Source organism: Leptonychotes weddellii, chromosome 14 (genome assembly GCF_054177405.1).
Source record: "Leptonychotes weddellii isolate Sample4059 chromosome 14, ASM5417740v2, whole genome shotgun sequence".
Taxonomy (NCBI): domain Eukaryota; kingdom Metazoa; phylum Chordata; class Mammalia; order Carnivora; family Phocidae; genus Leptonychotes; species Leptonychotes weddellii.
The window spans coordinates 31,547,386-31,560,220 of NC_138382.1; the positions used below are offsets into that span (position 1 = coordinate 31,547,386).

General features: G+C 37.3%; 1 long non-coding RNA gene across 1 annotated transcript; it reads right to left on the minus strand.

The window, feature by feature from the left end:
* Positions 1-244: 244 nt before the first annotated feature.
* LOC145716930 (uncharacterized) lies at positions 245-7,990 on the minus strand. The gene is made up of 3 exons (XR_014139870.1): positions 7,728-7,990; positions 718-886; positions 245-488 (listed from the first exon to the last, which is right to left on the minus strand). It is a non-coding gene; the product is annotated as an uncharacterized LOC145716930 (long non-coding RNA).
* Positions 7,991-12,835: the final 4,845 nt, after the last annotated feature.

A 12,835-nucleotide genomic window follows, 5' to 3' on the forward strand; every position in this document is an offset into this window, starting at 1 on the left:
ACTTTTTAAAGTATAATTTATCCATTCATAAAAGAATTGTGTGTGTGTGTTTACACAAAGTAATATGGAAATAATCAAAAAAAAAACTGAGAAAGTATATGCAAAGTCAGACTACTTTAAGTCAAGTAAAGTTCTCTCCAGTTTTTTCTAAACATAAATTTTTATTTGTCTATTTTTTTATTTGGTTGACGGGTATGATAGCATAAATTGCAGGTTGTACTACAACAACAAATTAACTCTATCTTAATACAAAAAGACTTACTTCTTTTTAATTCTGAATGTTCAATGCAAGAACACTTTGCTCTACTCCACAACATCTCTCCAGCTGATGGAAACTCACAATCAGAATGTCGTTTCAGAACTCCTTTCCAAGAATAGTAGAAATCGAAAATCACACAGAGGCTTTTCAGCTCATATTTCAGGAATAAGGACTAGTCAATGGCCCCACTTAATGGCACGGGATCTGGGAAGGGTAGTCTCCCTGATGCCTGGGAAGGAGAGAGAACTGGATATTGGTAAGCATTAGAATGTCTCAGAACTAAGATACTTTATTTTCTTTATTTTGCAGTGGTGGTATTTTTTCTTGTGTAGTATAGTTTCTGAGGAAGTTGGTCTTGCATTGTTTCATCTTATGCAATCCAAACTTGTCTCAGAATCATTGGGAATTTCCATGGGTAACGTTATGTTGGCACTTTTTAATCTAAGCATATTACTTACTAAATTCCTTTCTGTAAAGGATCAGCTTAAGGATATAGCTGACAGATATGAGCAGAAACCAGCCCTGGAAGGTAGCAGGCAGTAAGAGCTCTACAGCTGTAACCTCTGTGAGCTTGCCTCTTAGAGAATCTCCAGTCTCCACATTCCAACAAAACAGGAACATCTCAGCCTAGAGATTAGAAAATAATGTATTTTAATTTATTATGAATTTGAACACCATCCCTTCTCCACTAATGTGGTCATTTGCATTTGATTTTACTTTTCAATGAATATTTAACCTTCTCTCCTTTCCTGTAAAGAAGAAGCCATTGAAGAGCCACAGGAAAAACTGAGATCATCCAAAAGATGCATTGGGTGCGAAAAGTCACTTTCAGGTTTAATAACGTCAAATGTGCATTTTCACACCTTTGTGGAAAAAAAGAGGATAAGGCTAAAATAAAATTGTAAGAAAAGATCTGACTTTTGATCTGGTCTGTAAATTTGGAAAATATTTGCTCTGCCTTATAGCATTGCAGAGGTTTGACAGAAATGCCTTTATCACTGGACATGTTGACCATTGTTCACAGGCCTGCAGTTTTCTAAGGGATAGTTCACTCTAATTTCAATCTCTGTTTTTCATACAATAGTTTTAATTTGAGGAGGGGGGAAGATATAATGTATTAGTCATGTGCTAATGGGCTTTGTCACCTGAAATTTTAAAATATTCTTAGTTCAAACTAATGTTCTAATGTCATCTCTGTCACAGCATCTTAGAACACACTAGAAGAAATTATATGTTCATTCTCCTGTCAATTCTTGCCATTTGTTAACTAACCCCTTTATTAAGGAATTTTTTTTTTTAGTCGATTAGGTACTTGATTTCCTCATCTCACTGATTTTGAACTACCCAGAAACAGAAAGTACATCTTATTTCATGCTAAGAAAAACCCTGTGTATTTGCCACGACTACTGTAATAAATTACCACAAATCTGGTGATCTAAGCCATCAGAAATCTACTCCCTCGAAGTCCTAGAGGCCAGACATCTGAAAGTTTCAGAGACAAAATCAAACTGTCAGCAGGGCCACACCTCCAGCGGAGGCTCTAGGAGAGAATTTGTTCCTTGATGCTCCCTGCTTCTGTGGTTGTCAGCGTTCCTGACTTATAGCCACATCACTCCAATCTTGGCCTCCATGGGCACATCGCTTCATTCCCTTCTCTGTATGTCTAATTTCCCCCTGCAACTCTCTTCGAAGTATGTTTATGTTGGCATTTAGGACCCATTTAGATAATCCATAATGATCTCTCCATCTCAAGATTCTCATCAAATCTGTAGAGACGCTTTTTCCAAATAAGGTAGCATTTACATGTTCCAGGAATTTGGTTATGGACATATCTTTGGGAGCTTCATTAGCTTACCACATATCCAACGCTTGCCCAGCTTGGAACACCATCATTAGAACAAAATACACACTCAGGAACATCTTGAGAGCAGTATCTGTCTGTTTCTCTATCCCTCTGGTTGCAAGTTCTCTTATTTCTACTTCTCCTGGGATATTTTCTCTTCTGTGGATTGACTTCTTGGCTTATCATCAAAACCAATCCAAAATGGCAGCCTTCATAATAGGGACTCATAATGTTCCACCTTGGTTCTCCACAGATTACCAATCTGTTCATTCTCTCAATGGCCTTACTCCAAAATTTATGAGAGAGACTATCTAACCTGTTCTTTGTGTCTGGTATTCACTCCTTGTGCAGGCAGCTTAGCCCAGTAGGAAGAGTTCAGAATTATGGATTTTGCAGATTCTCTCTTAAGGAAGTGGGGCTGGGAAGAGATATAACTAGTACCTCTAATATGGTGGAGACATACAATAGACACTTCTCTAATCTTCAGTATGTAATACTAACATCAGTCTACAGGTTTGCTAATCAAAGTTTTAGAACCACGATTAGAGGAAATTTATTGAATCACATTCCTTTCCTTTGTTTCTACACAGTACTTCCAGAAATGTGGGAATTTTTTTTTTTTTCTGGACACACTTTGCTGGGCACCACAGGAATTAAACCATGGAGATCCTCTGGGCTTAGGTCAAGACATATGATTTTTAACTCCAGTTAAATCTCTATTTCCACATATGACAACTTTTGACAAAATGTATTCCTTCTCATTATAATCTCCTAGCTTCAGTGGGGGAACATTGTACTTAACATATCATTCTCCACTCACTTGAACAACTGCAATGTAAAAATATACTTTGAGTGAGTAATTGAGAAGTTATATAAATTTCAAAATGATGCATTTTCTTGTCACGCCAAAGTAAATCATATGATGCACTTTGAAATCCAATCATAGAAACAGAAACAAGAAAAAAAAAAAACAGAAATTCTATTTGGTCGCTGCCAACAGGCTGGAAATCCCCTTGAAGAAATATTTTAAAATTAAGATAGCAGCTGGAAGCGTTTAGATTCCAAAATACTTCAGCATTCCTGATAGACTGTCATTGAAGGAAGATTTTTAATCATGAATTTTAAAAAGAAACAAAGAGTGGGCTTATCAGCTAAGCGGTTTTTGGAAAAATTGCTTTCTTATGCCTAAGCAAAGCAGAGATTATTAGATACTAGACTCCAGACTAGCCTTTTTCTTCTGAATATTCAAGAAAATATCTCCGAATCGTGCCTCTTCTCCCCCTCCCCCCCCCAACCCCAGCCCCATCACTCCTTTCAGAGGGCTGTAGGCGGGACATGGAAGGGTGTTAATCTCACAGATATTGAACCAGAAAAATGTTTACGGAATTTCCTCTTAATATTTAACACATGCTTTTGTCTGCTATTTTACGGCTTGAGCTTTAAAAAACTTTGTTTTCCCAAGAGACTCATAAGGCTCTTCCTAAAATGCTTCTATCCTTTTTGTTTAATTCCTGTCAAATTTTCCCAGGACATTCTTTTGCTCCCTGAAAGTAAAGACATTAATTTAAAGGAAGCTGGTTAGCTTCCTCCGTGTGAGAGTGGTCCTGGGCACTCAGCACAGAGTATCTGCCATCTAGTTTAGATGCTGGCCAGGCTGAGGTCTGCTTTACTTTAATGTCTGCTTGCCTACCTCTCAAGTGAGCATAAAATTTTTGTCACATGAAGCTTAATTATTGTTAATTAAGCACATTCATATCCTCACAGGAAAGATAGTACTTAAGATCAAACTATGGCATTTATATGTTAGTTATAAATATACTTTATGAGGAAAGCACCATAAATTCTTTGAGGAGAGAAATTTTTCCTGACAAGATTTTCACCTTTCTCTCTGATTTAGAAATTTCACCATCAAAGACTGAATAAGAACAAGACAACGAAAGATCATAGTTTAAGAATTCTAAGGAAAAGAAAATCTGGAGTAGGCAACAGATATCCTTTTTTTCTGTTCTGAAAAGTCCAAGTTCCTAAATTTCTTCCTTGTCAGAGCTGGGTATTATTGCTGTGAGGAGATCTTATGTTTAATGAATAATAATCCATGGCATTTAAAATGTGCCTTTGGGCAAGTGTCATTAGGGCCGCCTCACTGTTAGTTCACATCAGGCTGGCATATTCTAATAGTCCACACCACACCCACACAGCTCTCTGTCCCATGAGAACATTCCCTCTCCTTAGGAGTCCCCCGTTTTTCTGACTAGCCAGTCACCCAATGGTTCTTAAGTTGCCAGTTTCTGCCCTGTAGTATTAGTGAAAAACTAAAAGGAGTTTATAAAAATTCCAAGTCAAATATACCATGTGTGAGTCTTCTCCCTATAAAATGCAAATGTTCCTATCAAATTATTGAAACATATTTTCTTTTAATTTCTGACAGTGGTTTATACCAGAAACTTGGAAGTCCGATGAACCAAGAGCACAGAGGCAGGAAGATTTTAGAGTGTCCTCGAGGAACTCCTTGCCACTTGACAAGATAAAATCATCTGGAAAAGAAATTCCATATTATCTAAATTTTGTATTAGAGAAGAGATAGATGAACTTCTCTGTCAGTCTTCATTGACTAGATACTTCCTATCACTCAACAGAAGGTGGGAAAGACCACAGCATTGAGTTGTACTTGTCCTCCTCCACTCTGTCCTTAAAATCTCTAAATGTTTGAGAATAAGTTTTTGCAGAAAGTAATGAAAACACGGCACAAGAATCTGTCCAATTTACAATTGTTCCAGCACTAAATGAAAGTCCCTGTTTCTTGTCACCATTGAAAATTCTGTTTTAGCCTTAACAATGACAACAAAAACCACAAAAGAGCCTTTGTCAGTTTGGTAGGTAAAAGCTGGCGTAACACTTGAAAATTTGCATTTCTAACTTTACCAACTCATGTTTTTTGCCCTCAGAAGGGAGGAAAGTATTCTTTTTCTTACACACCCATGTCAGCTCTTTATGTTGAACATGTCTTTCTAATACTGGTCTTTGTTTTATTTATAGTTTCTTAAAATGAACTGTTTTTTGGGTTTTTTTTTTTAAGACAGGTTTGTTTGGGGGTTTCTTAAGAGTAGTTATAGGTTCGCAGCAAAATTGAGAGGATTTAAGGTACAGAGATATACCATATACTCCCTGCCCCCAGACATCCATAGCTTCTCCCATTATCAACATCCCTAACCAGAGTGGTACATTTGTTGCAACTGACACATCGTAATCAGCCGAAGTCCATAGTTTATCTTATGGTCCAGTCTTGTGTTATACATTCTATGCGTCCGGACAAACGTATGACATGTCTTCATTATTATAGCATCCTACATATTTTTAGAGCCCTAAAAATCCTACTATTCATGCTTCCCTGTCCCCTGGCAACTGCTGATCTTTGTACCGTCTCTCTATATGATATAGTTGAATATGTAGTCGAATATAATTGAAATCATACAGCCTAGAGCCTTTTCAGATTGGATTCTTTCACTTTGGAATAGGCATTTCAGTGTCCTCCGTGTCTTTTTCTGACACGACATAATAGCTCATTTCCTTTTAGCACTGGATAATATTTCATTGTCTACATGTACCACAGTTTATTTATCCATTCATCTACTGAAGTCTTAGCTGCTTCCATGTTTTGGCAATTAGAATAAAGTTGCTATAAACATCCATGTGCAGGTTTTTGTACAGACATAAGTTTTCAACTCTTTGGGTAAATACCAAGGAATGAAATCACTGTATCATATGGTAAGAGTATGTTTAGTTTTGTAAGAAGCCACCAAAGTATCTTCCAAAGTGGGTATTCCATTGCATTCCCACCAAGAATGAACAAAAGTTCTGTTGCTGCGTGTCCTCCCCAGCATTTCATGTTGTTAGTGTTCCAGATTTTGGCTGTTCTAATAGGTGTTTAGTGGTATCTTGTGGTTGCTTTCATTCGTATTTCCCTGATACAGATGGTGCATCTTCTCATATGCTTATCTGCCATCTGTAAATCTTCTTTGGTGAGGTGTCTGTTAAGGTCTTTAGCCCTTTTTAAATTGGGTTGTTTGTGTTCTTATTGTTGAGTTTTAAAACTTCTTTGTCTATTTTGGATAACGGTCCTTTATCAGATGTGCCTTTTACAAATATCTTCTCCCAGTCTGTCGCTTATCTTCTCATTCTTTTAACATAGACTTTCACAGGTCAGAAGTTTTTAATCTTAATGAAGTCCAGCTTATCAATTATTTCTTTCATGTATCATATCTTTGGTGCTGTATCTAAAAAGTTATCATCACACCCAAGGTCATTTAAGTTTTCTCTTGTATTATCTTCTACAAGTTTTACAGTTTTGGGTTTTACATTTACACTCATAAGTCCATGAACAATTCTGATTTAATTTTTGTGAAGAGTGTAACATCTGTATCTAGATTCATTTTTCTCATGTGATTGTCTAGCTGTTTCTAAAAGGATCGTTTGTTGAAAAGATTATCTTTTCTCCATTATATTCCTTTTGTTCCTTCATCAAAGATACCAATACCATGCTGTCTTGATTACTGTAGCTTTTCTAATTTACTTATCTTGAAATCAGGTAGTGTCAGTCCTCCAACTGTGTTCTTCTCCTTCAATATGGTGTTGGCTATTCTGGGTCTTTTACCTCTCTATATAAACTTTAAGATTAGTTTGTCAGTATCTATAAAATAACTTGTTAGGATTTTGATTTGGATTGCATTTAATCTATAGATCAAATTTGGAAGAACTGACATCTTGACGATATTGAGTCTTCCTCTCCATGAGAACAGAATATCTCTTCATTTATTTTGTTCTCTAATCTTTCATCAGAGTTTTATACTTTTCCTCATATAGATGCCTAAATATTTTGTTCAGTTTATAACCTAAGCAGTTCATTTTGAGGGGACACTAATGTAAATTTATTGGGCTGGTACTGTGTTTTTAATTTCAAATTCCACTTGTTCATTGCTAGTACACAGGAAAGTGATTCGCTTTTGCACATTACCCTTGTATCTTGCAACCTTGTTATAATTGCTCATTAGTTCAAGAGGTTATTTTGTCAGTTCTTTTGGATTTTTTTTTTATTTTTTTATTTAGAGAGGGAGGCAGGGAGTGGCAGAGGAAGGAGAAGAGAGAGAATCTTAAGCAGGCTCCCGCCCAGCAGGGAGCCTGACACGGGGCTTGATCTTACAATCCTGAGATCATGACCTGAGCTGAAACCAAGAGTTGGGTGCTTAACAGACTGAGCCACCAGGCGCCCCTCTTCCAGATTTTTTACATTGATGACCATGTCATCTGAGAATGAAGACAATTTTACATCTTTCTCAAACTGTACACCTTTCTTTTTCTTTCCTTTTCTTGTCTTGTCTTATTGCATTAGTTAAGACTAAACTGGTTTTTAATGTAATCAAATAGCTTAATCTTCTTCCTTACCTACATAGAAGACAAAGGAAGGGGGAAATGTGAGACTGAAAGAGGCTCAAGTTTGACAGAATATGGCAAAAATAACATCTTTTTAAAAAATATATGTGTTCTATCATATATATGTGTGTTTGATTATGTTTGTAGCTGACATCAGTTCTTTGAAGCAAAGAAATCATTTCAGGTCAAGATTCTGACCTTTGAGAGATCTCTCTGAGTCGATCAGCAGTTTTCTCAATTGTGCAGGTGGATGGCATCCTTAATCAGTCCACTGCAAAAGGATAAGACCTAAAGATAAATGACTCACACCATGCAAATTCCAGAGACCTCCAAATGAAGGTCTTCATTTAAAGCAGGAAAGAGGCTAATAAGCAATCATTTAGTCATCAGCTGTATAGTCTGCTCCTTAGTAGAAGTCAGAATTTCCTTGAACTTCGTAGAACTAAATGAAAAGGAGTTAGTAATGGCCTAGTCTTATATCTGCCCAGAAATGTATTGAGTGAGATACAGACTTTAATAGGATCTGAATTGATTATTGTCATTTCATTCTTAAAAGTCTGAGCAAACTAATATTATCCTTTCTCTTATCATCATTTCTATGACTTGTAGCATAGTTTTTTCAGTAAATAATTACAATACTTGTCGAGCTGCTTTTTTGTCTTCTTCAAAGGCATCCAGACAAATGTAAGATGTGGATTCTTCTCGAACTAAGTGAAATTACTTGTTACTTTTGTAGTTTATTTGGGGGGTTTCCCTCACGTCAAGTGCCATGTGAAGCAGAATTTACCCCTGGAGGACAGTTTTATTAGGCTGGTGAATAGGATATGCAGGTGTGTAGAAATGCAAAACTAATTGAAAGATAAATGAGCCTCTGCTCTGCCCTGGAGCCAGAGAACAGCAGGTAACACATCTTTGCTTTTTCTTTATTCCTTTTTTTTAACATTTCTTTGCCAACAAGAAATCTCTTTATTTTCTGTACATTTGTAGGTTGGAATTTTAAAATTTTTCTCTCATTCATTTCCAAGCCCTCTTAAAATGTGTCAGTTTATTTTTAACCTGTTAAAAAGATTAGTCTGTATTTGCAGCTTTATATAACTTAGAAACTGGTTGCCAACACAGATAAAGGGAGTACATAAACACCATTTTCTACACTGCCAGCCAACAGCCCACATATGCATTCTCAGAACTGACCATAACCAGGTGATGAATGAAGGTTCAAATTTTTGGTTTTCAGTATAGCCTTCCAATTAATTATTTGAGTACCTATCATTCAGCAATTCCAGAAAAGAAACAAAATCTCTGCTCTCAACATGGTTATTAACTCTTTGAGAAGATGAGACATCCAGAAGTGAAAAGGTGAACAATATGAGAGTTAAATAGTCTATTTTAAAGTAGTAGAATAGATGTCTCTAACCATTACACATTAATAATGATATAGACAATAAAGGCTAGAGAATTCAGATAAATTCGGGGGCTGGGGGTCTGTAAGCAAACTTGGTCCGAGAATGTTTCATGGCTGGTCAGATTTGAAGGATGGGTAGGATTCAGAAAGAAAAGAAGATGAGGGTAAATGTAGGGATGGGTGAAGAGATTAAATGGTATAAACAGAAATGTTGCAAATATTAGAAGAGTGTATTAGAAGAGTGACTTTATCAGTTTAAACAGATAGGGTCTCTATCCAGTATCTAATAGCACATTTGAACATTTCTTCTTTTGTGTTCTTAGGGACTTTTAATAACATTATAATGGAGCATATCATATTGCTTAATTCGGCTTTATAGTTTTGTTCTTCAACTCAACCGAGACTTCTCAGAAGCTGGGACTATATTCTTGCTCTCTCTTACCATTAGCATCTAGTACATAATCTAAGTCATTGATTAAGCTTTAGTTAGATAAATGAAAGAAGGTGAAATAAATACTGAAAATTAAAATTAATTACTGGAGTCTACATTCTCAGTAAGGAAGGCATGAGATATCTGAAGAGTGTCGGATTCCAAATGAGATTCTCTTTGGCTTTCCACTAAAAATGAGACCAATTAAAAAATACATTTGAAAATGCTGAGTTAAAGTTTAATGTGTTTATTTTTATGTATTTATTCATCCAACAAACATTTATTGAGTACCTCCTATGTGCTGGGCACAGTTCTAGATAAAGTAAAATAAAGATAAAGTAGTTAACAAAATAGATATTAAAATCCCTGCCCTCATGGAACTTATATTCTAGTCGAGGGAAACAAACAAACAAACATTTGAAGCAGAACCTCTAATATATATGGTTCGCAAAAATGGCCCAAATTGTTCACCTCTTCGTGTATCCACACCCTTTGCCGTGTAACATTGTAGAGACCACTCACTCTGATGCTGTGCGTGGCCACGTGACCTGCTCCGGCTAATAGGACATTAGCAAATTGATTCAAACTCACCGAAAGCTTGCTGACTCTCCTCTTTGGCTGCCGGGAGACAGAGCCTCCCTCTGCCAGCTTGCTGAAGATTGAGAGACACGTGCAGCAGAGTCAAGACGCCGCAGTCGACTCCTTGGGGCCCTCCTAGGTAAGCCAGTATCCAGGAGAGCTACAGACACATGAACAAGCTTAGTCCATATCAGTACAGTTACAAGAATGACCCACAGTTAGCCAGAGAGTAAATTCAAGACGTGCCAGATAAGCACCACACATCTGACACTAGGTAAATGTTTATAGTTGCATACCATGAGGATTTGAGTTTGTTGGTTAATACAGCATTATTGTGGTTATGGCGATGAGTGTGATTGAGAAATATAAAGCTGGAAAGGTCAATAGGGAGTGCCAGGAAGGGATAGTTTGTAAGTTTAAAATAAGGTAATCAAGGAAGGCCTCACTAAAAGGATGATATTTCAGAAAAGACTTCAAGGAGGCAAGACGGACCCTTGCAGGTATCCAGGAGGGAAGAGGGAGACTTTCAGGCTGAGGAAACAAAGTATGTAAAGAGAATGCTGGTGGTGTGTCTGAGGAATCACAAGAAGGCCAGTATGGTCAGAGACAGGAGAGTGATGTGAGAAATGTGGGAGATGTGGGAAATGACGTCAGGAAAGCAAAGGGAGCAGGAGAGATCCAATTTTGTAGAGCTCTAAAAATTCTCAAAGCCTTCACATGCTAATAAGCCTTGTGACTGTCCAAAAAGGAGATTTAGAATTCCACAATGCCTGAAATATATTTGATAATCCAACACCTTTTTTTTTTTTTCAGAGTACTTCAAAGCATTAAGGCTCTGCAGAACCCACCTGTGGGTGGATTTAATCTTCAGGTCCCAGGAGAGGCTGAGATATAGAATGGTCTCTGAGACGGGCTGAAACTAGCACCCTGACAACATTCCAGAAAGCCCAAGCACTCAGGTGGAGTCTGCTCCAAATCACGCCTTTCCCAGCTATGAAATTTGACATAGAGCAGACACATTGGTTTTTTTCATACGAAAAGTTTCACATGTGGCATATTACGTGATCACATAAATGTTCCAAATGAAATAAAATTCTACCAAGAAAAAAAAAGTCAGTGTGTTAAAATACAAAGAAGTTATAAATCACTAAGCCTTCCAAGCTTTCCATTAATAAAAAACAAGGGTAGGTTCTCCAGATGTTCCTAATCCACATCATTTGGATGGAGAGCCAATACTTGAACTTGTCTCAGCAAAGTACATCTCATTTCTAAATAAAAGGAAGAAATGGAATTGCTGTGATGATTTTAAAGATGGATTAACATTTAAGTGACTTACACAAAAATGCACATGGCTATTGAATTGTTACAGGAAGTATCAACTCAATCCAAGATCCCTGGTACCAGGCAGACTTTGCTGTTTCTGTTGAATTTAAACCACGTAAACATGAGACAAGGATTTTCAATCACATTGTATTATTTGATACTAAACTTCCCTCTTCCCTTAATTGCTTCATTATACCTTTTCACCCCACTCCTTCCAGTTACAGCTACTTCCTCAGAGAGTAAGAAAGAATTTTAAAGGTAAGAATGTATAGCATCTCCACCCAAACAGAATCTACTATGTGTATCATATTTAATCAAGTTGTAGATATTTATTGCTTCCTGAGAAGCCCAGTCTGCCAGATCCTCAAAAATACTCAAAGTATGGCAACAATCCTGGCCACAAGGCAAATACAGTATGGTTGGCGGGGTGGGGGGGTGGGGGGGAGATAAGGTAGCATTTCTATGTAAAAACTATTAACTGTTCAAAATAAACTGCGTTGCTCAGATACTAACATTATAGAAGTTCAGTAGAGTAAGAGCAATTACTTTGGGGGATGAGTCAGGGCACCAGAGAAAATTTCAGAGATGAGGAAACTTTTATTTCAGCCTTATCACATACACCTAAATTCATTTATGTAGGTTGAGAGACAAGCAAGGCTCTGGGTGGGGACATATATTCTTTAAAAAAAAAAATAGCCAAACTGTATTAAATGTATCAGCCACCTGTCTGGGTGGAGAAAGGAACAAACAAGATAGGGAGACCAGTTTTCCTGGATCTAACATCCTAGAGGAAAAACAAACAAAGAGAAAAAAATAAACAATAAGCATCCCACTCAACTGCGGTTTAAGTGTTGTGAAGAAAATAAAACAAGATGATGGTAGAGGGGAGGGATGCAACTTTAACCAAGATAGTCAGAGAAGACCTTCTGAGGTGGCATTTGACCTGTGACAAGGACTGGAGCAGAGAATGTATAGGGCAGGATTTCCCCAGTTCGAGGCTGTAGAATTCCGGTGTCCTGGGAAATATCTAAGAGTGATTGAGAAGGGGGAAGAAAAGACAAACCCTTTTCCATCACGATTCTTCATGGAGATTCATAATGCACACAAGCATATTAAAGATGCTTGAAAGTCTTACCCTAAAGAGAACCTATTTCAGTCTTTCCATAGCATGCCTGAATGTAAAGGTCATGTTTTTGGTGTGGTATGTATCTGGGGAGGTGGGAGGTGGAGGAGTAGAGGGGCAGATTGTAATATAATAACAGTTCTACTGTTGGTTCTCAATATACTGCTTAATTCCAAAGCAAGAAGTTTGAAGACTCCAATAAAATAAAACCTGAATGGGGCTCCCTGAAGTTGTGCCATATGGCAGCCTGTTTGGAGTCTGATGGGTAGTAAACAGGAAACCCTTTTAATTTTTGAGCAGAAAATTTGCAAGGTAGACGTGTTTTGATACAGTCACCCTGACAGTGAGAATGCTGGGTGGGCTTACTGAAGAAGGATATAGAACTTGGGAGCCTAATCAGCAAACTATGATCCTAGCCTAAGCAAGAGCACCAGAGCCAGGAAATAGCA